The 25,521-nt window shown below is 35.9% G+C and overlaps 1 pseudogene; it reads left to right on the top strand.

Annotated features, from left to right (window-relative positions):
• Nucleotides 1-12,893: 12,893 nt before the first annotated feature.
• LOC124959191 (deoxycytidine kinase-like) lies at nt 12,894-23,153 on the top strand (annotated as a pseudogene).
• The last annotated feature ends 2,368 nt before the right edge of the window (nt 23,154-25,521 follow it).

Genomic DNA, 25,521 nt, shown 5'->3' with positions numbered 1-25,521 from the left:
TCTGCACTTTGCCGTTGGAATCATACTACAAATCAGACCCAGAGTAGAGCAACGCGTTCTGCTGACCCTAGCTATGATATTGCTTTTCCTCCTACATCAGCTTGTGTATTTCCTCCCTTTTATGTTTCTACCAACTAACATTTCTAATAACACCTCTTAACTGTTCACTAACTGTGTGCTATCTCTCACAATACTGGAACGGTTCTTTTGTCATCCGTGCAATTTGCACATTTCTATCTTCCTACCAGTCCTAGTTTCTGTTGCAGATATAGAATTGCCAGTGCTATTATCAAGAAACAGAAGAGGCTTTGACATTGCAACAGCCGTGATCATTGCCACCACAGTCCTTGCAGTAGCAGCATTGACACAACCATAACAACGATCATTCGGCCGAGAATGCAGTTGCAGCCTTACAGACCATAGAGACTCTATCAGAGAATGGACTCTATAAGAACAAGTGGATACCTTGCAAGAACTTTTGGGACTGGGATGCGTTTATTCCCTGAGAGCTGCTTTGTGTTACCCGTATTGTAACTCCATTGGGATGTATATTGTTTCTGTATTTAATATGGCTATAAGGTTCTTCTTCTGTTTATAGATTTGTCAAACAGTGGGCAAGCTTAGGAGCTATGGTGATACCCCTCTGCCTTGGCCTTCTTCTCTTCATTCGTTTTGGCATGCATCTGCAAGCTAGCCAATAGAGAGATCAAATTATTTTTCATCAGGCCATGACCGCCCTAAAGGCCGACAGCCCCCCATTAGTATGGCTCTTGATGCTGGATCGGTAGTCAAAGACGGGTAATGAAGGAGGTGGCTGTGTACCGACCTAAGACAGGAGCTGCAGCATGCTCTGCAGGCTCTGATGACGGGTAAGGACATATGCTGACCACTCAGCCTAAGACAGACATGGTCCCGAGCCTTAGTTTAATATTAAAGAAGGGGGATCTGTGGGGGTTCCCGGGAACCCCAGCCTCGGACGTGGTCAAGATGGTGCCTGATGCTGAGCCAAAAGCGGCCAGCTATACAGTAAACAACCAGCGAATTCCAATGATTGGCTAGTTAACGATGTGACTAGAGCATGCCCCCTCGTGTACCCATCCTGCACCTGCAGCTGTCCGCGTTTATCTTGTGTACTCTCCCCTGATTGGTTGAAGTGTATATAAGCCTGGTGGGTGGGAGAGTAGGGAGCAGAAGCTGAGGGGAACGGAACGAATGGAGCGGAAGAGGCGGCGGCGGCGGCAGCGGCGGCAGCAGCAGAAGCGGCTGGAGCTGAGCTGGAAGGAGGGAGTACGTGGGAGTGGAAGAAGTTGGGAAAAGGGAAGCTGGGAGTGCGCAGAAGCTAGGGGTAAGAGAAGCGTAGGAAAGGAACTGTGCACAATAAACTTCCAAAGCTTCAGACATTTGTCGTGTCTCTCTCTGCGGCCAGAGGGGACCCGATATTTTTCCTCTGACACACACATGCACACCCCAATCTGACTTTTTCCTGCTCAGGACTCTCTTAAATAGTGGCTACTATGGCAGTAAAACTCTGGACATAAGTGGGACCAGAGCCTGAAGGATATCTGATAGTATGAATTTCTCTATGAGGGACACCAGTGCACAGTCAGAAACCTAGGCATTAGGCCATCTGTCAGGATAAAGAAGTTCCCATGAAGGGTGTGCTGTAATTATTCACAAGCAAATCCCTTGGGGGTGCAACTGCAGGACTGTGGCCCTTCTCATGAAAGAGTTGAAGACAAAGAAATCATGACAATAGAAGCCAACAGCCCTCCACTCCACCAGATTTCATTCACATTGACTCCTGTATGCTCAACATCTATAAATCTATCAAGAACAGGATGATCATCTCAATTTTTAGAACCTAAATCTTTCAGAGTGGGCAGTCTTTTCTATGGACTTTTTTTTTAATTAATCACATTTAATGATCACTGGAGCCACTTAGACAAGACATAGTATTACCTATTCATGATGGGGGAAAATAAGGAGTAATACACAAATATCTATTTACTTCTTGAAATCTCCAGTCGAGCAAGTAGCGTGCCATATCATCTAAGAGTATACCATTAGCTGGCTTTTCATTTTTTTAAATTAGTTGATGTATTATCAACTGTATATCTTTTCCAAAATGTAAATAGGATAATGGAGAAAGACTTTTCACTGGGAATAAAGCCATCAGTTTGCTTTGCCCTTCAACAAGAGGAAGTGAGGATGGGAAACCTGCAAATCTGATGATCAGTTGAGAGTTAAATGGAAAGACAGTTATCCAGAAATGATAACACAAAAGATAACTTTGACACTGTGGCCTAAGGTCATCCCTGCATTTCTTTATCTCAGAACCATGTAATGTATCAATGTAACATTGTAGAAAGAAGACAGGCACTGTCCTAAAGACATGGTAATCAATTATTCTCATATGACCTGTTTTCCTACACATGTAAAATGAGATATAAAACTAACTCATAATCCTGTTGCAAAATTTTAGAGTTAAAAGCTTGAATAGGAGAAAAAACTTGCAAACCATATACCTGATAAGGAGTTAATACCAAACATAAAAGGAATGCCTACAACCAAATAGTAAATCAATAAATAGCAAAGAAACAATATTTTAGAAATCCATAAACAACTTGATTAAAAAGTGGGCAAAGAAATTGAATAGATATTACTTCAAGGAAGACATAAGTAGCCATGTTTAATATGAATAATTATCAGGGAAATGCAAATCAAACCAATGTGATATCTCCTCATACAAGTTAAAATGTCTATTATCCATAGAAAGAAGAAAAATATAAACATGAAGAAGACAAAGATGAAAACAAAGAGAAGGAAAGGAAGAAGAGAAAGAAAAAAGGAAAGAAAACATGTTGAACCCTTGTGAATTGTTTTTGGGCATGCAAATTGGAATAGTCATTATGGAAAAAATATGGAGTTTTCCCAAAAATTAAAAAAATACTCCAGTAGCTCCACTTATGGGGAATTTATCCATGATATTGAAATCAGTTTCAATGAGCCTTACTCACAATAGCCAAGAACTTCAATGGATCTAAATGCCCATTGGATGAATGGATAAGGAAAATGTGGTGTGGATACATATAATGGAATACTGTTCATCCATTCAAAGGACATCCTGTCATGCTACAACATTGATGAATATTGAGTCAGTTATAAAAACACAAATGCTTCACAGTTCCACTTATATGAATTATCTAAAGCAGCAAAACTCATAGAAACAGAAGGTAGTGTGGGGAATGCCGGGAGTTAGGGTAAGAGAGAATTGGGAAATGTTATTCAATAGGTACAAAGTTTCAGTTGTTCAGTATGAAAATGCTCTAAAAATCTGTTTTACATGATTAAGTTTATAGTTATCAGCAACACACTCTTCAATAAAAATGTTTGTTACAAGTGTGGTTCTCATCTTATGGCTTGCATATTAAGTGCTGCCCAAAGACTTATGTATTAAAGTTTGTTTTTTTTTTTTTTTTCCCTCAAAATTCAGCAGTTTTCCAAAATAGACATTTGGGGAAGTGATTGGATCATAAGAGCTCTGATCTCATCTGCAGATTAACATATTGAGGGATTCATAGTTGATGAATTATTGGGAAGTGGTGGAATCTGTAGGGGATGGGTCACATTTGAAGGAAGTAGGTCACTGGGGTGTGACCTAGAAAGGCACATCATGTACCTGGCCCCTCCCCATACTCCATTGTCTCTGTTTCTAAGCTGCCACAGGTGAGCCGCTTTCCTCCATCCTCAGGCACGCCCATCTGCCATGATGTTCTGCCTCACCTCAGGTCCAGAGCAATGAGGTTAGTCAACCATGGGCTGAAACTTCTGAAATCATAAGCTAAAATGATTCTTTCCTCTTTCAAGTAGTGTGTCAGGTATTTTGGTGACAGTGATGAAAAGCTGTCAAACTCATCTAACATTATCCATTGAAAGAAAGAGAGTTCAAAGGTTTGTAAAATACATTCGGAAGAGCCTGGCTCATGGGAGTATTCGATGAAATTTTGTTCATCTCCTGCTTTAATTATCCACATGAGATCACATTTCTTAATGGAATGTGCAGGTTCATCCTGTGTTATTCCAAACAGAGTTGTATGCTTCTTAATATGCATTGTTTATTTTCTCCCTTTGGAATGATTTCCTTGTAAAGTACCAGATGTCTTGGATGACCATTGCATCCTTGAGGAGTTCTGTATCATAAGCAAAAAGAGAGACTTGATTCCTTAAGTAAATTTATGAAGTAGAAACCTTTTATCCTGAGATTGTCAAAATTACTTACGTGACCTCCTTGTGTCCTGTCATTTCCAGATTTGCTGTTTTGTGTGTGTGTGTGTGTGTGTATGTGTGTGTATCTCTGTTGTAATTATTTCAGCACCTTCCTCATTGAGTTCTTGGCATTTCAGTCAGACCTACCTTCATTAATATTTTTTGTTAAACTTACTTATGTTTTGAATTGAATAAAATTTTGCCAATTAATCTCCAAAGCTGACACTTGCCTTTGGTTGGTTGTATCCCAATCTCCCTAGCAGGGAGTGACACTAACCATGATAAGAAATTTTTTATTCCATCCACTTCTATTATAATTAAATATTTATAATAAATTTATTTTAAAATGTAAACATCTTAGAAATATATAAATAAAATATTTACATTTATTATTATATATTTATATTTATTTTATATACATATGTTCATATTTATTAATTTTTATTTATTTTTGTATAAAATAAAAATTTTATGTACTTATGAACAACATGCTGTTTTGAAATATAATCATATTGGGTGTTAGGCCAGATGTTAGGGGCAGTTTTGGTTCATTGATAACTCCCAGAAAAACGCTCTGCAGACACAGGTCCCACACGAGGAACTTTTATTTTATGCGGACAAATCGTGCCCGTTCCGGGAAAAGGGGAAAGGAAAAGAAGTAGATGGCGCAGGGCTTCTCCTCAGTTATTGGAATTTCGTGGGCTGGGAGGAACCAATTGTGGAGGAGAATTATTACAGACTGACTGATGGACCAATGACATATTAGAAAGCAATGTGGGAGGCAGGAAGATTACAGCAATGTAAACCGAAATTCCTGTAACTGGGAGAGGCGGGCGTAGCGCAGATTGACGGGTGGTTGGGAGGCCAGATTCCTTTCATTGGGAATTGACTACACTGAATTTAATGATTAGGATATGTGTTACCTCATATTCTTATTTCTGTTACATCTAATTTTCAGCAACAATTGCAACTATTGTCAGTTTTGAATTTTTTGATTGTTGCTTATAGCATTCTTCAAGATTTATAATTTTTAAAAATAACTGGAACTGCTCAAAAACTAATCAGTACTGTTGTTCTTAAGCCTGCAGTTACCCAGCAGTGGGAATGCCATTAGTTGATCTTCAACAGATTCAAAAGAGGTTGAGAGACACATGGAGGTTTTGGGAAAATAAGAATATTTAACAGAAAGTATAAAGTTAAGGGAATCATTACATGTTCCGTTCTGAAGTGTCTATTTTTAATTTCCCTGAGGAACCATTATTGTTAGAAGACACAGAGTTTGGAGAGCTGTGACAACTTTGTCAAGATTTTCCATCAACTTAGTCAAATTATCGTTTCATGACTAAAAATACAATTGCATTTGGATTAGCTGAAGTTAGGGAGATTTACATACCAAATAAAGTTGTTTATCAACATGCAGAATATTGGAGTTTGAAGTTAAGAACTGGAATGCTTCATCTACTCCTTAGGCTGTGGGAACTTGAGCATAAGCAACACAGTATATAGGCAGCAGCATTCTGTAGTAATAGGCAGGGAGACTATGTGAGTCCAGATGCTGGTGGATAGATGGGTAGTAGGTGTTTTGGAAGTTCTTGCAGTGCACACCTGCAATCCCAGCAGCTCAGGAGGCTGAGGGCAACAGGATTGCAAGTTCAAAGCCAGTCTCAGAATCTTTACCAGAACTTGTCTCAAAATTTAAGAAAACAAACAAAAAAAAGTGTAAGTGATGTGGCTCAGTAGATCAGCACCCCTGGGTTCAGCCCCTGGTATAAAGGAAAGGGAGAGAGGAAAGAAGGAAGAAAGGAAGGAAGGAAGGAAGGAAGGGAGAGAGAGAGAGAGTGAGAAAGAGAGAGAGAAAGAGAAAGAGAAAGAAGAAAGAAAGAAAGAAAGAAAGAAAGAAAGAGTGAGTTAATTCTGTTCTGATTGTTCAAGGATCTCTATGATTTAGAAAGTGAAGTCATCAGCTTAGCTTGAAGAAAAAGGCAGGCACTATTGAAGTGTAAAAGGTAGAACCAATGACGTAAAACAGTCCTTTCAGACTGGACCAAGGGTATGATCATGCTTTAGCAGCTTTAAGAGCTCACAGGAGACCCGGGTCACGATTCTAATGTGAGACCAGTTATTGGTCCCAAAGTAGTGTTCACAGAATTAAACTCAACTTTTTCAAAAAAGCACACAATCTATTATCATTTTCTGAAACCAGGCAAATCGGTAAAATCCTTGAATAAATTTGAAGCTGAGACTTGGTTTCGTATGTGACTTGAGCTCCACCTAGCGGGAATCACGTAAGGGCTAAATTAATCAAAAGGCTAGTAAAACTTCAGAAATTAACAAGGTTATTCTAATCTGATCAGGGATTATAGGGCATGGTTTGTTCCATTTCCTATTTAGGAAATCATATTGAATCACTTATTAGATCATATTCTTAATTTATTTATCCACAAACATGATAAATTTCTATTTTAAAAGATGTATTTTCTCAACAGCTCTGGAGAAATTTACCTAGATTCTTTATCAATGGTCACCATTTTCTACAGATGTCCAAAAAAAAAACCCACAAACCAACAGAAAATAAAAATATTATTAAAAGATGAATTTCATATACTTTAATGGATCATACATGTATGTGCTTTAAAAATCTTACAGAACTATGCCATAAAGATTGGAAAATTTTATTATTTTCAGGTAAAAGGAAAAAGCAGGATTTCATTCTATAGTAATAAAGTCTGAGATTAAAAATAAAAAGTAAAAGGGAATTACTTGTGCAGTTTCATTTTGCTGTGTGATCCTAAACATTCTATTCCTGACTGATTTAGGGTCAGTAGTAACTGGAACTATCAGATCTGTGTTTAATTTTTGAAAAAAAAATTAGTATTATAATTGTTGATATTATAAGAATATCAATCTGGTCAATGTTTGATATTCAAGATAAAACCAAAGTGGAAAAAAGAAACAAATAAGGAAATAATTTATTCAAGTTACATTTGAAATGTTCAGCAACAAGTAAGAATGAATAATCAGGTATTGACAATGAATCTGATTATTTTGACTAACAGTAACAGAACCATACACATTTGACATGACCATAGCCTATGCCACCCTAGACCTAAGGGAAGAGATGTCAGAAATGACACACTTGTGGGTGGTTTTCCCATTCTGAATTTCAAAGTGTGAAGTCTAAATGAATAAATGAATTTGGCTGAATGTCAAGAACAAAGTAGAACTTCAGAAGAGTCTAAAATAAAAGGCAGTATTTACAAGATATTCACATTTGAGAAACAAATATCTACACAGTATAAAGGCACTCACTGTCAGGTGCCCTGTATGTGAACAGTGGACATTCCCAGGGACAGACGGCTTGAGAGAGGATGGAGCGGTGCTCATGCTATGAGAGAGAGGGGGATAACAGTTATCTCAGGAGAGGGACTTGCAGAGGCAGAGAATTGACATGAACTTATGGACAGGGAGAAAGGAAAGAGGTCCTAGTGACATTTCTTGACTGGGCAGGACACTGAAGGCAGAAACACCATGCAAGGTCACTGATATAATGACTTCAGAGAACCTTCTACTAAGGTAAGGGAATTGGGGTCAGTTAGCTGGAGACGTTTTTCAGTAGTTCAATAGTATGATTCAGCTTCAAAGCTTCTTTCCAAGAAACCACTAACTGCTGAAATTTATCACTGGGGATTATATAAACAACAGTGCCTGTTAGTGTGGAAATGGTTTGGCAGCAAACTTTCTAAATAATTAAACATTTTATCAGCCTTGGAGACCAAGAGACCATGTTGGAAGAAGCTACTGACCTCAGCTTGCCATATTCCTTGGGGAATGCTCTTTTCCCTTCCTCACTTCAGCAGCCAGAGCACGGGCTAGAGTTCTAAGGAACTGTAAGTAGGGCTGAGCTAAAGAATACATCATTATCATTGGGACAGCTCATGATCCCAAGAAATTGTTGAGAACAGGGTGGTATCTGTGCTGCTAACTGTCTCAATCACCCAGATGCAGGCAATACAGGACAAACAGGACTGCTGGGTCCCCTGTGCTTACCAAGGTTGTTAAGAGATATTTGTCTGAGGAATTTGCAGTTGCCTGGAGACCTTATCTGTCAAGGAAGGGGGGGGTGCTTAGCCCCGACTCATCTCCTGCATAGTTCACCTCTTCCCTCCTCCCTTCTTCCACTAGGACCATTCAGTTCTGGCGGGACCCAATGAGAATCAAATAGATTGGCAGGACCCCAACCAGAGGAGGACTAATGTTTAGCTGTTCAAATGTTAACCAATTAAAAGAACACTGTAAAACTGCTTGCCTTTCATTATAAAAACCCTGCTAACGAGGGCTTGGGGCCTCTTAGCGTCACCGGTTTTTGAGGGTGCAGAGGACCAAGCTCGAGCTTGCTAATAAATGACTCTTTGTTGCTTGCATTGATCGTGGTCTGTGGTGGTCTTTGTGGGGTCTCGAGCTTTTGGGCACAACAAAATGACACCCTGAAGAAACAGTTGGCATGTAAATCCTTTATCAAACTTCTAACAAATCACAGTGGGTTTTTAAATAGGATGAAAGATTTGAAGCAGATTCATTTCACAGGCTATCAATCCCAGGGGGGTACCTACTGAATGGCAGGTAGCAGGTATCATCACTATGCCAACCACCAAGAACAGGAGTTCAAACACACCAGCCTACTATTCCTCTGACTGCAGTTTCTACCAATTATGTGGTTCTGGAGAGACAGAATACCCACAAAAGAAGTTAACTAAGGAGACTTCACTAATCCCAGATGCCAGCAAGGTGCAGTAAAATCCAGGATTCACAGCAAGCTGCTTGTAAAGGCTCAGAAAAGCTGCTCTGAGCAGTTACAATCTCACCTGTGTCTCCTGTTGAACTACAGCTGAGGAATCTCCAAAGCAGTCTTCTCTAGGTATTATACAACAGCAGACATTTTTCTAGCAGGACAGAAATATTATCAGATATCAAAAACAAACAAACAAACCAAAAAAAAAAAAAGAAGAACAAAGCCGAGGTAATCTAGATATGAATCCTCAGCTCAAGATGTTACATGTCAGCACATTTCAGTTATTCTGAGAACTGCAAGCAAGAAGTGTGCATTGGAGGGTGGGAGATGCTGGGTTGTCCAAGGCCTCCCCAGAGACCATGCTGTAAATGTAAATCTCTTTTATTAGTGGCTTTTTTTGAGCTCTTCACTTTAAGGAATTTCTCATAGAATAACATAATTGTAGACAGAGTCTGCCATTAAATCCTTTTGGGTTTATTTGGGACTCCAGGTTCTAGAAGTTTATTTATTGAACTAAGAAAAGATGATATATTTCATTATAATCTTCCAAACAGGAGATCTTGTTTTACATAGGTAGATGTTGAGTCCAGGTTATATTCTAAAATAAAAGGAACTGTAAGTTTTAATAAAATATTGTGAGATTCTTCATTATTATGTCTCTGCTAACTTCTGCAAGTCATCTATAATATAGTTATGTAAGCATAGATGAAATTTTTTTATAAATATATTTCTCATCAATAGAAGCATATGTATATCATATTTAACTTTCTTGGTTACATATTTTTATAATATTTAATAAATAATAGGAAGTCTTTATGACTTAAAGAACATATTTTCCTTTCTCAGGATATCAGTGTATTTTAGTGTTCAAGACACTTTATTCTACATATGATATAATAAAGTGACTAAGAACTGACATTTTGAAATTAACCATGAAAAATATGTCAGGTTATTTTGTGGATGACACATTTTTCTGTGCATAACACATTTTTCTACTTTCTAGTTAAAACAATGACCAGGGAAAATAGAACTTGTTTTTACTTAATTCTACTCTCCGTGTGGAAGTTAATTCAGTTCACAATTATTCCAGTTCTCTTCTTTTTTGGTGCATAAGATAGATTGTATTTCCTGGATCTCTGGTGGATATACATTATTTTATAAAATCAAATATTCAAGTAATCTGCAACCCATTAATTGCCCTTCCAGAACATATATTCAAAATACTCCAAAATATACTGTTCATCAGAGTCAAGTGTTCATTGACAGAACCAGAAATACACACATTTTGAAATAATAACATAATGCAATACAAAATGGCAATTAGAGGAGTGAAAATGAATCCAAAACTATACTTAAAAAAAATAAACTTAAGCAACTTGTTTCTTAATAAAAATAAAATTACTAAAAGTGTGTATATAGTATACTAAGTTATTTAAAATCCAAAAACAAGTAAAACTAAAAATAAATATATATATGGCAAATATATTGTTGTTCTAAGTATCAAGATAATAATACATTTTAAAACTCATGATGTTGATCACTTTTAAGATGAGACAGTGGGCAGAATAGGGAAGAAATGAAAATAGGAGTAAATATTGGCAATATTTTATTTCTTGGTATGGATAGGTTAGATTTTTATTTCATTTTAATAAATGTATAAAGCAATAATATTGTCTATTTTTTTAAATGATAAAATGGTTTGGAAATAGATGAATTCTACTTTTGAAATTGTATTATAGGAATTGGTTTCTTCTGCTCTTTTCCAAGTTGGCTACCTTCTCTTTGTCTCTCCATTTATGGTGAGATTGACAGCAGCACTGGCCTTGAACTTTCAGGAATTCTAATAGCAAAAATTGTGGTGTTTTCAGGGATGTAGAGAAAGGTGTTGCCTTTGCACTTGCTTGCCAACAGATACCTGAGCCAATCATTAAAATCTGAGGAACATGTTTTCTGATCAAACAGGTATGAGTCATATTTTCACACTTGGGAAATTACTGTGCCCAGATCTTACGAACCAAAACATGGAAAAGATGTGGTTACTTGAAGGAAAATCAGGATTCAGTTACTCAAAGATGACAGACTCAGGTCAGATATGATCGGAGCCTACTAAGACAGTTTTCACAATCTGGGTTTTGTATCCTATGACACAGACTAGACACATCTGCAGAAGTGTTTATGTATTATGCATAAAATGGCAAATGTCCACCAAAGATTGAATAATGCCTTTATTGATACTGTTTTCCACATTATATCAGGGAAATGATTGCAACCTGCTCTGGACAGCCTGGTCTCTTCAATGTTTCATCTGCTATCTCCTTGTGCTGTTGACTATAAGTGTTAAATCACAGATGGAAAGGAAATTTGGAGAAGTATTTGGTGTGTCCCAGCACCTGACTTCACCTTTATGTGCTGTTCTTCTAAATGAGCTGTTTAATATTAATTCAAAATCTTCTACTTATCTCATGTAGCATTGCAGAGGTAATTCTTCAGAAAAAAAATTATAAAATATTACTCAAGATTTCTTTCAATGTGTTTTATTTACTCATTCACTTAACTGATTAAGTGCATACTATGTATCTGCAAGCATGTGTGTATGTATACACACAAACACACACACATACACACATATACCACATACTCACTTTATTTTCAGCCTTGGCAATAGAACCCAGGGACTCACCCATGCTAGGCAATTGTTCTACCACAGAGTTATAATCTAGCCCTATTTTTTGTTATTTTTAACAGTAGTAGTTATGGTGAAGAATAAAAATCATGAGTCTTACCTTCAATAAGTTTTTGGAGTGTATAGAACTTTTTAAGATTCTGAGAAAATGAAATAAGAATTGTTTGCTCATTTCTAGTCTTATGCAAAAAAAATATTTGTTAATCATTGATCATCTCAATCAATATTTTTATGTGACTGGGCTTTAGATGCCAGAACTTATGATTGTAAGGAACAAAGTAGAACTGGGAATTTAAATGGAGGAAATCAAATTCTAAAAAATGAATTGAAAATATTGTTTTAAAAGCTAAAACGCCACCAGAAACAAAACACAAAATATTGCAAAGGCACTAGGGAGCTAGAGTAGTGTGTTTCCTAATGCAGGGAAAGGTAATTAGGGCAGTCATTTCTTGGTAACCCAATGTTTCTGTACCAGTGACACTATCCATTCTTCTTCCTGTGCTCCTCACCTTCTCCACCATCCATTTATACTTTTCTTCTTTTTTCCTGGAACTACCATGTGCCTGAGGAAGCTGACACCTTCTCATCCTTGTTTCCACCCAGTTACTATGTATAAGGAAGGTTGTCTTGATATTCTCATAGGCTAAATAAACAAACCAAAAGTTAAATGTATCACCTCCAGGATGTTTAACACAGGAAGAGAATCTTTACGGAATAGTGCTAAGGTGACAATATTATTCATTCTTATGTGTTAAAAAATTCCCTCTGGAGGTTGGATAGTTTTTTTTTTTCATGATCATTTGGGAAAGTTGCTATAAAAAGGAGATGAACAGATAAGGCAAATACAGAGTCCCCTAACAAGTAAGGGAGAGATTATTCCCATGTTTGTGACTCACAGATGAATCATTGCATGTTAATCCAATGTATTTTAAATAGATTTCTTGTGAATAAGCTACTCCTATATCCTCTGGAAAAGAAACAGAAAAAAAACACGTTTTAAAGATTTATTGTTGTTATAGAAAATTGAGTGAAATTTAATATTTGAAGTAAAGCAAACTTTTGAATTAAACAAACACTTAGTGAGCCCAGAAAAACTGCCCTTGTTATATGGGAAGAGGAAAGCTTCTCTCTTTACATTTTTCACCCTTTCTTGAGATGGCAGACTTTGGAAGAGTTTCAACACTTCACGTAAGTTGGATGAGAAGGTAAGTTTCACTGAGAGCTATGGGAACCAGAAACTTAGATTGTGTCTAAAAATAGAGAAAAGGCTCATAGAGAATAGTGACCTTGTCAAAACTTATGGAGAATGCTCACTTTTATACCTCCAAGTGACATATATGAGTAGAATAATACATATTACAGTATAGAATTACTAATTTTTACATGTCTCTAAAATAAGAATGTAACTTGCAATTGATGTACTCCTGAGATTTAGTTTAAGAAGCTGAATAACTATTTTTCAGATAAAATTTAGATCAAATATGACAATGAGGAAACTAAAAAATGCATTGTGATATATAATGAAGATGAAAGATAACATGGGTAGGGGTGTTACTGAAAATATTTTGGGTATAAGTCTTCTCTTTCACTAAATATCTGTAAATATTCAATCTTATTTTTCACGAAATATCTGTCCATTTGTGTCCTTAGTGTTCCACAATGCTCCTTCTTTCTGTCAAGGAAGATTCAGAAAGAATAATGGTGAAATATTTATTTCATGACCTTGGGGAAACAGGATATAGAAAGGAAAGGTAGTGAATATGGAATTTTATGACAACCTTTTGGTTTCCTGGCTGCTTCCCAGGGGATCTCTGATGGACAGCAGGAATCCATGAGGCTCAATTTCATACAGTGAGAAGCTCAAGGAGGGTCAATTATATCATACTTCAAGGGTTTCAGGGTAAAGGAATTGGGACTGCCAGTTAATATTCCCAGGAATTGGTAACTTCTATAAAGAAAGTGAGAGGGATTCTTCTAATGATAGAAGTCTAGTGTAATTGGCTTGGGAAGGGGTGGGTCCTTTAAGAGAGAATCTTTATGGAAAGCATCATTTCTTGCTTAGGGAACCTAGAGGCATTGCAGGAGCTCTGACACTCTATCCCACCCTCACCTAGTCCCCACCTTTTCTTGGTTACTTTTCTTTCAGCTCTTCTCCATTACCTACAACTCCAGCATGTTGTGTTTTTACTATTGCTTTGACCAATGCAGTCATCCTAAAGCTGCCTCATCTTGTTTGAAATGTTGAGGTGCATGTGGTAGTTACTAGAAGATGTGCTACGATACTGGGGCTCTCTTGCCTTCAGTTATTGTTATCTATTTTTCTGTTTGATTCCTTTGGAAATCTGATGAAAGGTGTTAACACACCTCTGGAAACACACACACACACACACACACGTCATAGACATAATCATGGGTTAGTAACTAGAATATACAAAAATGTCAAGATTCTTCTTGTGTCCCTTAAAGGCCAAGGATTCTTGTTTTTCTTCAAGAAATGCTTAAGGGTATCATACACATGGGGGCAGACTTCCAGTGTCTTTGGTGCAGCATGGTGCTAATGAAGATCACACATAATGTATTCCAGGCCATGGAGCTAATGCCCAATTCATATGAAATGAATCTCACTATAAATAAATAACAGATCAATAAGAGTAGAGAAGGGAACACAGGAGTTGGAGGAAAAGAGGGTGCATGAGTCAGGGTTCTCTAGAGGAACAGAATCAATAGGAAGTGAAATTATGAAAAAGGGATTTATTAGATTGGCTTACACCACCAGACACTGGATAGTCCACAATGACTGTCTGCAGGATGGAGAACTGGAAGACCCAGTAGTTGCACAGTTCAAGAGGTGGAAGATTCAGAACAAGAGGGATCAACAGTGCTACCCTAGTCTGAGACCAAGGCTTCTGGAAAATACCTGGAGAATCACTGGCAGAGTGTGCTTTGGAAGAGTGAAGAAGCAAGAGTCAAATATCCTCAGACATTAGAAGAAGCAGTCAAGAACCTATTCAAGAAGAGTAAAGTTTCCATCTGCATCTGCCTCCTTAGTCTTCCAACTTTTATTTCATCCAAGTCACCATCCTATTAGGTGGTGTTGTCCATGCCTAGAGAGGATCTTCACTTCAGTTCACTATCCCACCTTCCAATCATCCTTAGACATGCCCTCATTGACACACCCAGAAGCATCTTAATCATTGGCATCTGTTAATCCAATCGAGTTGACAATTCAGATTAACTATTACAGAGGGGACAGGGAAATGCTGGGAACTGAATTAGAGAAAATCATTTTCCATGCTTTTATAATAGTATCATAGTATATTCTATTATCTTATATAACAAAAAAGAACCAATTAAATTTAAAATTAAAAAAGTATCATTATAGCTAAAAAAATCAATATCAGTTTTGTTTTTGTTTTGTTTTGGGTTTTATTCCTGATTTTATAAATAAAGAACACAGTAGTCACTTTACTATATATGATAGATAAAAGACCTCAGCAAATTAATTGTGACTAGTACCAAAATAACAAGATAAATGCTACTTCATTTTAAGAGATAATGAACAATGATTCATTTTTAAAAACTAGCTTACTTACTAAACTACTGCATTGTTTAAAGCATTGGGTTTGGTTCTATGAAGAATAAAAGTCTTAGAATTCACAGTTTTCCAAGATTCTAATCCAGGAAGGAAAAGTAGAAGTACACACAAAATTGCATGTCAGCATAGTGAGTAAAATTATAAGATAAACCCTGAAGAAAGGCTTTAGAGAGCAACAGATCAATATTATTTTATTATTGGGTCAAATACTAGTAAAAGGCCACCTATTAGAGTTTTCTTGGCAGCTGAGTCCTGAAGTTTTGAGACAGTCGAAATAACTGGAAATGGAAAATCATTCAAGAAGAAAAAAGACCAGTGATTAAACATTTTAATAAAGACCCATAATTCACAATATATTAGAAATTGGCATCAGATTATTAATTTATCTTAAAACATGTGGTCAAATATATAAAGAAATATCCTTGTTGTAAACATGGACAATCTAATAGGATTGATAACAAACCAAAATTATATAGTTAAAGGAATGGCTAAGTTCATTAACTATTGAAGGGGAAGATCCTTTGATATTTTGTGGCCTCTGATGACTACCACTTATTTAAGTACAATTACTTCATGATAGATGGTTCTTATAAATCAATAAAAGAGAATGATCTTATTTCATTATTTAGTTGTCAACACTCATTTTCCTTGCAGTTTAAGAATCTTGACAAATATCATACATTTTAAAAATAATTTATTTTATTTCTGTTCTTGTCAGCATAAAATAAATAACTTGATTAGACATTTTCTTAAATGATTTTAATTTGGAAGAAGAATGATAAATTTCAACCCAATTGAGGAGAAAAAATATTTACTACAGAAAGGGGAAATCCACATGTGAATGGAAGTTAGTATCTATTACAGTTACCAGGTTCTGTGCTTAGACTGTCTAATGGCTCTAAGCATGATGTAATAAATGCATGGACAGGACTAGGAAGATCATCATTGGATAAACAGATTACATATAAACACAAAAAGAATATTTCTGTTATTCAAACAAAAAAAAATAGTTACACTACAGATACTGTGTTAGGGAGTTTTTAATACAACCAGAAGAGAGGAGCTCAAGCAGGGAAAGAGATACTGGGTTCAAAGACGCATTTCTGCAGTGGAGATGGATGTAACTCTGTCACGATCCACCAATGTCACCTTTCACAATTGCATGATCACTCATGTTGCTTCAGCTTTCTGTTTGCTACCTCATTTGTATTTTTATCCATAAAGGAAATTAAGCTTGTGCATTTTTGTTTATTTAGGACTTACATTTCTATTTATAAATTGCTACATTATATTACAAGTACTAAATGTGATAAATTTTACAGTACCAGGAACTTAAGAATGTTTTGACATGACAAATTTTTCTGTTTCTCTGTGTGGTAATGCAAAACTGTGGATTCCACAATGTGAAAAACTGTGGATTCCATGATGAGCTATAGAGACATGTATGCATCCCTTTTTTCTTCATATTCTGTTGATTTCAAGGTAAAAATTCCTTTCAAGAGGTTCATCGTTAAGCACAGAATTTACACTTTAACTCTGCTGTTGTAAGGTGTGCAGGGTAGTAGATTCCAGTGGGCAGAGTTTTAGCTGGTGTCTTCTTTCTTTTTAAGACAAGGAAGATGCAAAAAGGAACATGAAGAGGATGCAGTGTAGGTGCCTCCCCAGACACACTCCCATGTGACTTCTGGACATTCATGCAATACAGAGCTCCACATCTACTGTCATCACAGCTCCTGCAGACAAAGATTTAACTCTATACCAGGTTCAGGTTTTTAAGAAAGGTGCAAAGAAGACTGAATGGCAAACATCACCAGGTTCTTTGGTTACAGTCTGTGTTCTAATGGGAAAAGAGTGGGAATCTGAGAACTGAAATAAGGACATTAGTGTGGGGAAGAACAAGAACCATACTCATAAATCAACTTGCATCCTTCCAGTTGTCATGAGTAGCTCCTCTCCCTTGACAGAGAGCAGTCTTCCCTAGTCCAACCACCCTGCTAGTACCTCTCTGGAAGATCTTGCCATGAAATGATGGCTATTTATTTCCTTAGGGAACATTCTTCCATATCTCATGTTGACTCTAAAAAGGCAAAGTGCAAGGAAGGTCCAAGCAGGAAAGTACAATCTTCTTCTAGGAAAAATGATACAATTGAGGAATTTGCAAGATTTTGCTAAGGTGTAAGTTTGAACCATGGTAACACTTCACTATGGGAAGAGATATTGAAGGTAAAGACAACTTGTGATTATATAGGGCCCATCTAACTACTCTACAATAAACTATTATTACAAGGGCAGCTAATTAAAAAACTTAATTTCATTTTTTCCATGTAAATTAATATATTCTCAGGTGAGGGAAGGTCTAGAAGCCTTTATTTTGTCACTAACAGTAGCACTCAACAAAATGAAGTGCAGGTGCGAGAAGTTCTTAGGTGTAGTATTGTGAAAGTATTGGAAGTCTCAGAGTGATAAGAATGTTAGAATCCAAGACCAGAGAACCCACCATTGATTGTGTTTACAGTGAAGGCATATCTCTTCAGTAATAACAGAAAAATATACTGGGAAGAGAGTACAGACATTTCAGAGACCCTTGGTGATAGATATAGATAAAAAAATGCCTCTGTAAAAACTTTGTTTCTTGGCATAAATTGTAGTGATGGGATTCTAGACTAGAAAGAAGCAGCAGTTAGTATCTGTTAGAGGTAAATTTTATACAGTTATCATGACAGCAAGACAAAAGTATAATCATGTGCTTTTTCCCAAGTGACTCTATTACAATGAAAAATAGCTCTTGAGGTTTCTAAGTTCAATTTGGATGATAGGAAAACAAATGAATGGACATGAAACTGGTATTTTGAAGACATTGTTTAATGATAATGATAATTGGTGAAAACAGTAATATCAATAACTGCAATAGAAAATTGTGGACTCAACCAGGTTTGGAATTAAGTCAATTTTAAAACCTAAGATTCAGTGATTGAATGTTGGATCCTCTTGACGTAGGACCACTATACTGAGAGCATAAAAAAATATTCTTTTCATATTTCCAACAAAGAACTGCTTCTGCTGGTGCAATTCATAGAGAAAAGAGGATACTAAGATTTTTCAGGGATTATTATACGTGGGTGCATAACTAAAAGTGTACAAAAGAAATTAAAATGCTATTAGGTTCTCTATGTTATAGTAAGAGAATGTGGAAGCCACGTGATACCACCTGAGTACATCTTACCATCTGAACAGTCAACTCAGTTTAACTCAGTTTACTTTTCCAATCTCTAAATAAACCAGTAAGTTGGTCCATTTTTTATCAATTTCTGTCCTTTGGAATACTACCCCTATGTTAGGGAGTAACAACGAGAAGTTCCTGAAGCATTTTCTGACTCCCAGAAAATACAATAAATCAGAAGCAATGCTTCACATTGACAGACATTGCACGATTATTGTCAGTATCAAAGATGTAAGAAATGCAGAGTAAATCATCTCTGTAATATATTTCTTTTTATTAATTTGTCTGGTTCCTGCAAAATTCAAGTGCATTACAGATGAAGAAGGTCAAACTCCAGGCATAATTCCTTTTTTTTTTCTTTTGGCAGTGCTGGGTATTTGAACCCAGGGCCTTATGCTTGTGAGGCAAGCACTCTACCAACTGAGCTACATCCCCAGCCCCCCAGGCATAACTTCTTAATGTGGGTGTTTTGCATTTGCTATGAACACTGAAATTTTGATGCTAGGTGAATGCATAGTTCTTCATTTTCTTAAATAAGAAGCTTAAAATCAATTCACTTTACTCAGCAAGTAGAAAAAATACTGACTCTTGACCAGGGATGCCAGGTGACTTTTCAGATTAAACTATCAATTATTAAAAGAATATAACAAAGTCAACATGTCTTAAATTTTGGAGGATGAACTAACTAAAACTAGCAATAACTAGACCCTAAGTAGTCAAAAACAAGGGTACTTCATGAACAAATGGATGGTTCTGACTCATGTCATCTACCTCTCTTAAATCAATGTTAAATTTCAAAATAATGAACTTGTTTTCCCTTTGTATGGAGAAATAAGTGCTCTGGATAATGGGTATCTGTTGACTCAAAGACAATGGAAAATGTCTGGGTTTGTTGACCAAGTGTCTGAAAGATATAAAGATCCTTCAAGGTGGTCTGGAAAGAGTAATGTGAACAGACCTATTGAAGCAGGCACCAACTAGAAAGCAATACAAGAAAGTAGGATTTTAATATCCAGATGATCAGGCTAAATTTTGTTTTGATATAATCTGTACTATGAATATCAGATGATAGAATAACAGACATATGAATATAGGGTTTGTAGGGGAAAGATATAAGCTATGTGTAGTCTCAATGATGTGGGCTCCAAATCAGAAAAACTGATTGCCTTCTACTACTTGTGAGTGTCTAACCTCCCAGTTACACATTCTGCATCTGAGCACTCCATATGAAATCAGTCCCTAGACATCAGACTTTCACCTGGCAATAGGTTAATTATATCATACCCCTTGTACAACAGGTGGTGGCAAATTTTCCTCATTCTGAATTGATAAATACTTAGATTTAGGTTTGCCTTCTTGATTCCACAGTACTTTAATCTATACCAACATTTTATGGCTTTTAAACTAACTAACACATTGACATAATATCCCTTAAACATTGACAAAGACATGTTACCTATCTTTGTGCAAAGAAGATGTGAAAATATTGGCATGATATCAGAATTCACTTATCTTACCAGGTAGCATATTACCCACTAGCAGCATCCTGACAGAACAGACAAAAAACTTCTTAAGAGCTCAGTTCAGAGAATAACTAGAAGTCAATTTAGGGAGGCATTGAGATTTGTCCTCAGAATTAAAGTTAAATTAAGAATTAAATTAAGTATAAATTGAATACTGAACCAAGAAGTTGTGGGTCCCCTTTGCCTCATATCCTACATCCTGATTTCCTAGGGGTGTTAATGCTCCCAATCACCCACTTGATAGTCTTCATTTTCACCAAGATAGAATCATAGGTTCTGTAAAGAACATTCCTGCCCAGGACACAGTGGAAATCACTGTATTTTTGCTCTCATCCAAGTGAAACAGCCAAAATAGAAGTTTGATGTTCTGGCTGAGATACTTGATTCTGATTAGTGTGAGTAGCCAGAGTTGCTACCTTAGATTAGAACAGGAATTACTCTGTTAAAAATACAAAGAATTCAGTGGATTGTTTTGCACCTGCGCAGACAATGGTAAATGTCAGTTTAGGTGAATAATTGAGAGAAAGATAATTAAGGGATTTATCTTTTACAGATAAACTTTATAGTTATTCATCAAGTTTCAAAACTCAAACAACTAAAGTGCTGGCCAAGGGTGAAAGAGCTATCTACAGAGGATTATGCAAAAGAGAGATGTTCCATATCAGTTATGGTTCTGAAAATTGCTGCAAATATAGGAAATGCATTTTTTTCATTTAGTACTTGCAAGGCTCAAATGAAAATGTACATGGTAGACCACTGGGTCCTTTCCTCTCTGCTCCCAGGATATCAGCAGCACATCATGACCTTTGGGTGGGACTGCAAATTAGTACAACCACTGTGGAAAGCAGAGTAGAGATAACACAAAAGACTGGGAATAAAACCACCATGAGATTCAACTATCCCACTCCTCAGTATTTATCCAAAAAAACTGAAATTAGTATGCCATAGTGATACCTACACACAAATGTTTTTAGCAGCACAACTCACTCTGGCCAAGAAATGGAAACAGACCAGGTGCCCATAAATCAATAAATAGATTAAGAAAATGTGGTATATTTACACAATGAAACTTCACTTGGCCATAAAGAAGAATGAAATTATGGTATCTTCTAGTAAATGAATGGAACTGGAGAACACCATGTTAAGTGTAAAAAGTCAGACTCAGAAAGAAAGGGGTTGAATGTTTTCTCTTAAACTAGCAATCTGGGCCAAAATAAGATTATAAATAGGGGACCCATGAAAACAGAAAGGAGATAAGTGGACCAGGGGAAGAGGAGGGGGAAGAGAGGAAGAAAAGGAAAAGAGAGGAATGTTGGAATCAAATTGCCCAAATTAGGCCAAATACACAGTGAATTTCATACACACACACACACACACACACGCACATACAGATGTATAGCGCTAAATTCAAAAATCTACAAATGAATAGACCAGTAGAGGAAGGGAATAGGGGGATGAAATACCGGGAACTGAAGTGGAACAAATTAAATTCCATGCTTGTATGATTATGACAAAATGAACTCCAATATAACCATAATGCACTAATGACAACATGAACGTAAAAATTTATATTGCTTGTTACTTTGCCATCATGAAATAAATTAAAATTACAAAGATTTTCTTAGTAAATTATTTTGTTACTAATGAATTATTGTTACTATTGAATTTATAATATTAATACACTATATAATATGAAAAATATATCACATAAAACTTCAATTGCATACCATATCAGAGAGTCTTAATTGTGCTTGATTGTGCAATGCATTAGAAATGTTAACATGATTTTGGAATATTCAGCATATTATTTTATTATTGCTTTTAAATTGCAAATCTAGAAATATGTATTATGTCCTTGCTATGGATAAAGTAGGTTAGTACTGTTCAAATTCATTGTAGTCTAAGTGAATCATCTAAGCAGGGGGAGGTGTAAAGCTACCAACTACCTATCTTTATCACAATACCTCCTTGGGTTTCTCCCAAAACACTAATGGTACCAACACAGAAGATCATTATAAAATTAAAATTTAAAGTCTTTTTAAATTCCTTATCCCAATCACTAGTCCATTATAGCAAATATTTGAAATAATTGCAACATTAAGAAAATGTCAAATAACCTCAATATTAATAGAAGATTGGTCTTTGTAATGAAAGCAGTGGAAAACTATTAAAATGTATAATCAATGAATAAGTTTTTTCATCTCTGAATTGAAATTAATAAAGATATTTTTAATTTTTTGATTAGTGACTAAAAATCTATCTTTGATATTTGACATCTACATTGAAAGTAATTTAAAGCATTTATAGGAGTGCACACTTGGGGCACCCAAAAGACCAAGGAAGGCCACCCTGCCCATATCCTATGACCAGCTCTGAGGGACTCATATCAGGAACCTCTCTGTGGTAGGGAGCATTGGCACAGGAAGTTAATGTTTGTGATGCCCTTAATCAAGTCTGTGAAGCTTAATCAAGTTCCTGAAGCTGTGACTGGTGGTGTAATCTTCAAAGTACTACAAATGAATTTGAGGAACTGGCATCTCAGAAAGGTGGTAGGAATGTTCTTCAGATGATGTCCAAGAAACCCGAACAATTTTTTTTAATCTTCCTATTATATACCTGGTTCAATCAAATATGAGCTCACCTTGTCTCTCAATAGCAAGTTCAAAGATGCAGAGAAACCTGTATGTTTTTAATGATCTGGATAATAATGGGTATATCTTTTTGCATATAATTTGCATAAATTTGACTGCATGAATGAAGAGAATGAATGATGCATCAAGACTGACATAACTGGATGACTAACCTATTTGGTCACAGTCTTGATTTGGATGGAATCATTTATCTTTGAGCTACTCCAGAGAAATACTTAAGTAGAATGCATTTATGAGGAAGAACTGAAGAACAAGGCATTTCTCTCCAATATTTAGAGAAGCTTCCCTGTAAACACTAATGTTGGCTTCTGCATTGAGCACTGAAAACAAATAGATTATCTCCAAGAGAAGTAATCTTGACTCTGGGTGTGAATGAGTTCTTAAAAGACCTTTGAAAAGGTCAAAGAATTTTTGAGTACTTTGTGATCTTGCTGAGGAATCCAGGCAGCCCAGTGTTTCCAGACACTTCAGCTTGGTGTATCCTTGACTCAATATTCACAACACTCCAGGTTTTTAACCAATTTTGTTTCAAGGAGAAAAAAGGTATTTGGTTGTTTTTGTTGTTTCCCCTATGTAAAACAGTTTCTCCCTTAACCTCCTTTCCTTTTATGGTTTAAAAAAACAAAGATATTTAATTATCTCCTACTAGATATTTAATTCTCTCTTACAACAGGAAGTCTGGAGGTGGATCCCTATTCTCTGGATTAATTAGGCAGGCTGCTAGTTTAAAACTTAAATAAAATCACATAGTTCTACTTTGAAAACATTACGATAGCTCTTTGCTTTGTACTTTGCTTTTTAGGATATAGCATGAAGTTTTCCCTGCCTTTCAGAGAAATTACTACTAAAAATGATCTTGCTTTATATGATGAAAACAGTATCATTTATTGAATCAGGGAATAAAATTAAGAAATGTGAAGAGTTCGTGAAAGCTGCCATTAGTAAGGTACACTTCTCCATAAACGACTTACATGAATTATAAAAATATGCACGGATTCATCTCAGATCTGTACAGAAATAAGGAGTGTTTTATTTCCTCTAGTTTTTTAAGTTAAGGTATGCAGCATCTTTTCAAGTAAGTATCCTTTCTATTTTACACATTTAAAACATTGTACATTCTTTGGAAATGCAAAGAAGTGTCACTTATTTTGAAACTATAATTTTCCTTTCTGAAATGCCATCTTTTGCTTTTGGTTTCTTATTCAAAGAAGTTTTCTGTTTTTTTTTTTTTTGTTTTTCTTTTATTTTTTTTAGTGGTAACCAGTCCTGATACACTGATGTTTGAAAAGAGGACTTGTTTTTTTATTTGTAAAAACCATACATACATAAATTATGTCTTTATATATGTGAGCATTTGGTTGTTCGGTATAAATAAATTTGACAACTTCAGCATTTGTCAATAAACAGATGTAAATTTCATAACCTACACGTGAGTTAAAATCACTGAAGTAATTACATTATTGTAGAATTAATCCATTCTGAATAAAAAATAAACACAAAATGATGAAAATGTTAAATGTAAGTGTAAATGGCAATTGGGAACTACATTGATTTTTATTAGAGAGGTTTTTCATTCAGTGATTTTTAGTGACCATTAAAATGTTTACTTTAGGGACTTTTAATCTGTAGAATTGAAACTAAGTTAAGAAAATGTATTACTTGAAAAAAATAAAAATAAAATTCAGCACACTTGAAAAACTAAATCAATTACAGTTTACAATCACTAAGTTTATTTTATTGGATTTGTTCAAAAATTACCATAGAATTTGCCATTGGGATTGTACCCACACCCTTCCAACACTTTTCAAGCTTCGTTCTGAGTATGTGCACAACTTCCAGCTGCCCACAGACCCCGTTAATTTAGAGAACTGGACTAGAATGTTCATCATTGTATGAAAGAAAGCATCTGACATTTTCCTGCAGTTTTGTGATATGGTTCTCATTTTCATTTCAAAAATGTATAATTATGCTTTTTTTTTTTGATAATAACTCTGAGTATTCTAGGTTGTGGATTTTTTTATGTGCTCCAATTAGTTATACATGACACTAGAATTCACTTTGAAACATACCTAAATGAAGTATAACTGCTCCTTCTTCTGGTTGTATATGATGTAGGAAATACACTAATTATGTAATCATATATGCACATAGAGTAATAATGTCCAATTCATTCTCCTAATTCTCCTATCTTTCAAATCCCTAGATCCCCTTTCCTTCCTTCACTCCCCTCTGCCTAATCTAGAGTACCTCTATTCTTCCTAGTCCCTCCTGCCACCTTATTGTGAATTAGCTTCCACATATCAGAGAAAATATTCTGCCTTTGGTTTGGGGGGTTGGCTTACTTACCTTTTCATGATATTCTCTAGATCCAACCAAATACTGAGCAAATGCCATCATTTCATTTTTCTTTAAAGCCATGTTATATTCCATGGTGTATAAGTACCCATTCATCTCTTGAAGGTTCCATAGTTTAGCTATTGTGAAATGAGCTGCTATAAACATTGATGTGGCTGCATCACTGTAGTACACTGATTTTAAGTCCTTGGGGTATAAACCAAGGAGTGGGAAAACTGGGTCAAATGGTGGTTCCATTCCAAGTGTTCTGAGGAATCTCCATACCACTTTCCAGAATGATTGTACCAATTTGCAGTCCCACCAGCAACACATGAGTGTGTCTTTTCCACACATCCTGGCCAACATTTATTATTGCTTTTATTCTTCATAATTGCCATTCTGACTGGAGTGAGATGAAATCTTAGAGTATTTCTCTAATTGCTACAGATGTTGAACTTTT

This window comes from Sciurus carolinensis, chromosome 11 (assembly GCF_902686445.1).
Source record: "Sciurus carolinensis chromosome 11, mSciCar1.2, whole genome shotgun sequence".
NCBI lineage: Eukaryota > Metazoa > Chordata > Mammalia > Rodentia > Sciuridae > Sciurus > Sciurus carolinensis.
The sequence above is the reverse complement of the archived record's forward strand: the minus strand, read 5'-3'. Positions and strand labels throughout refer to the sequence as shown.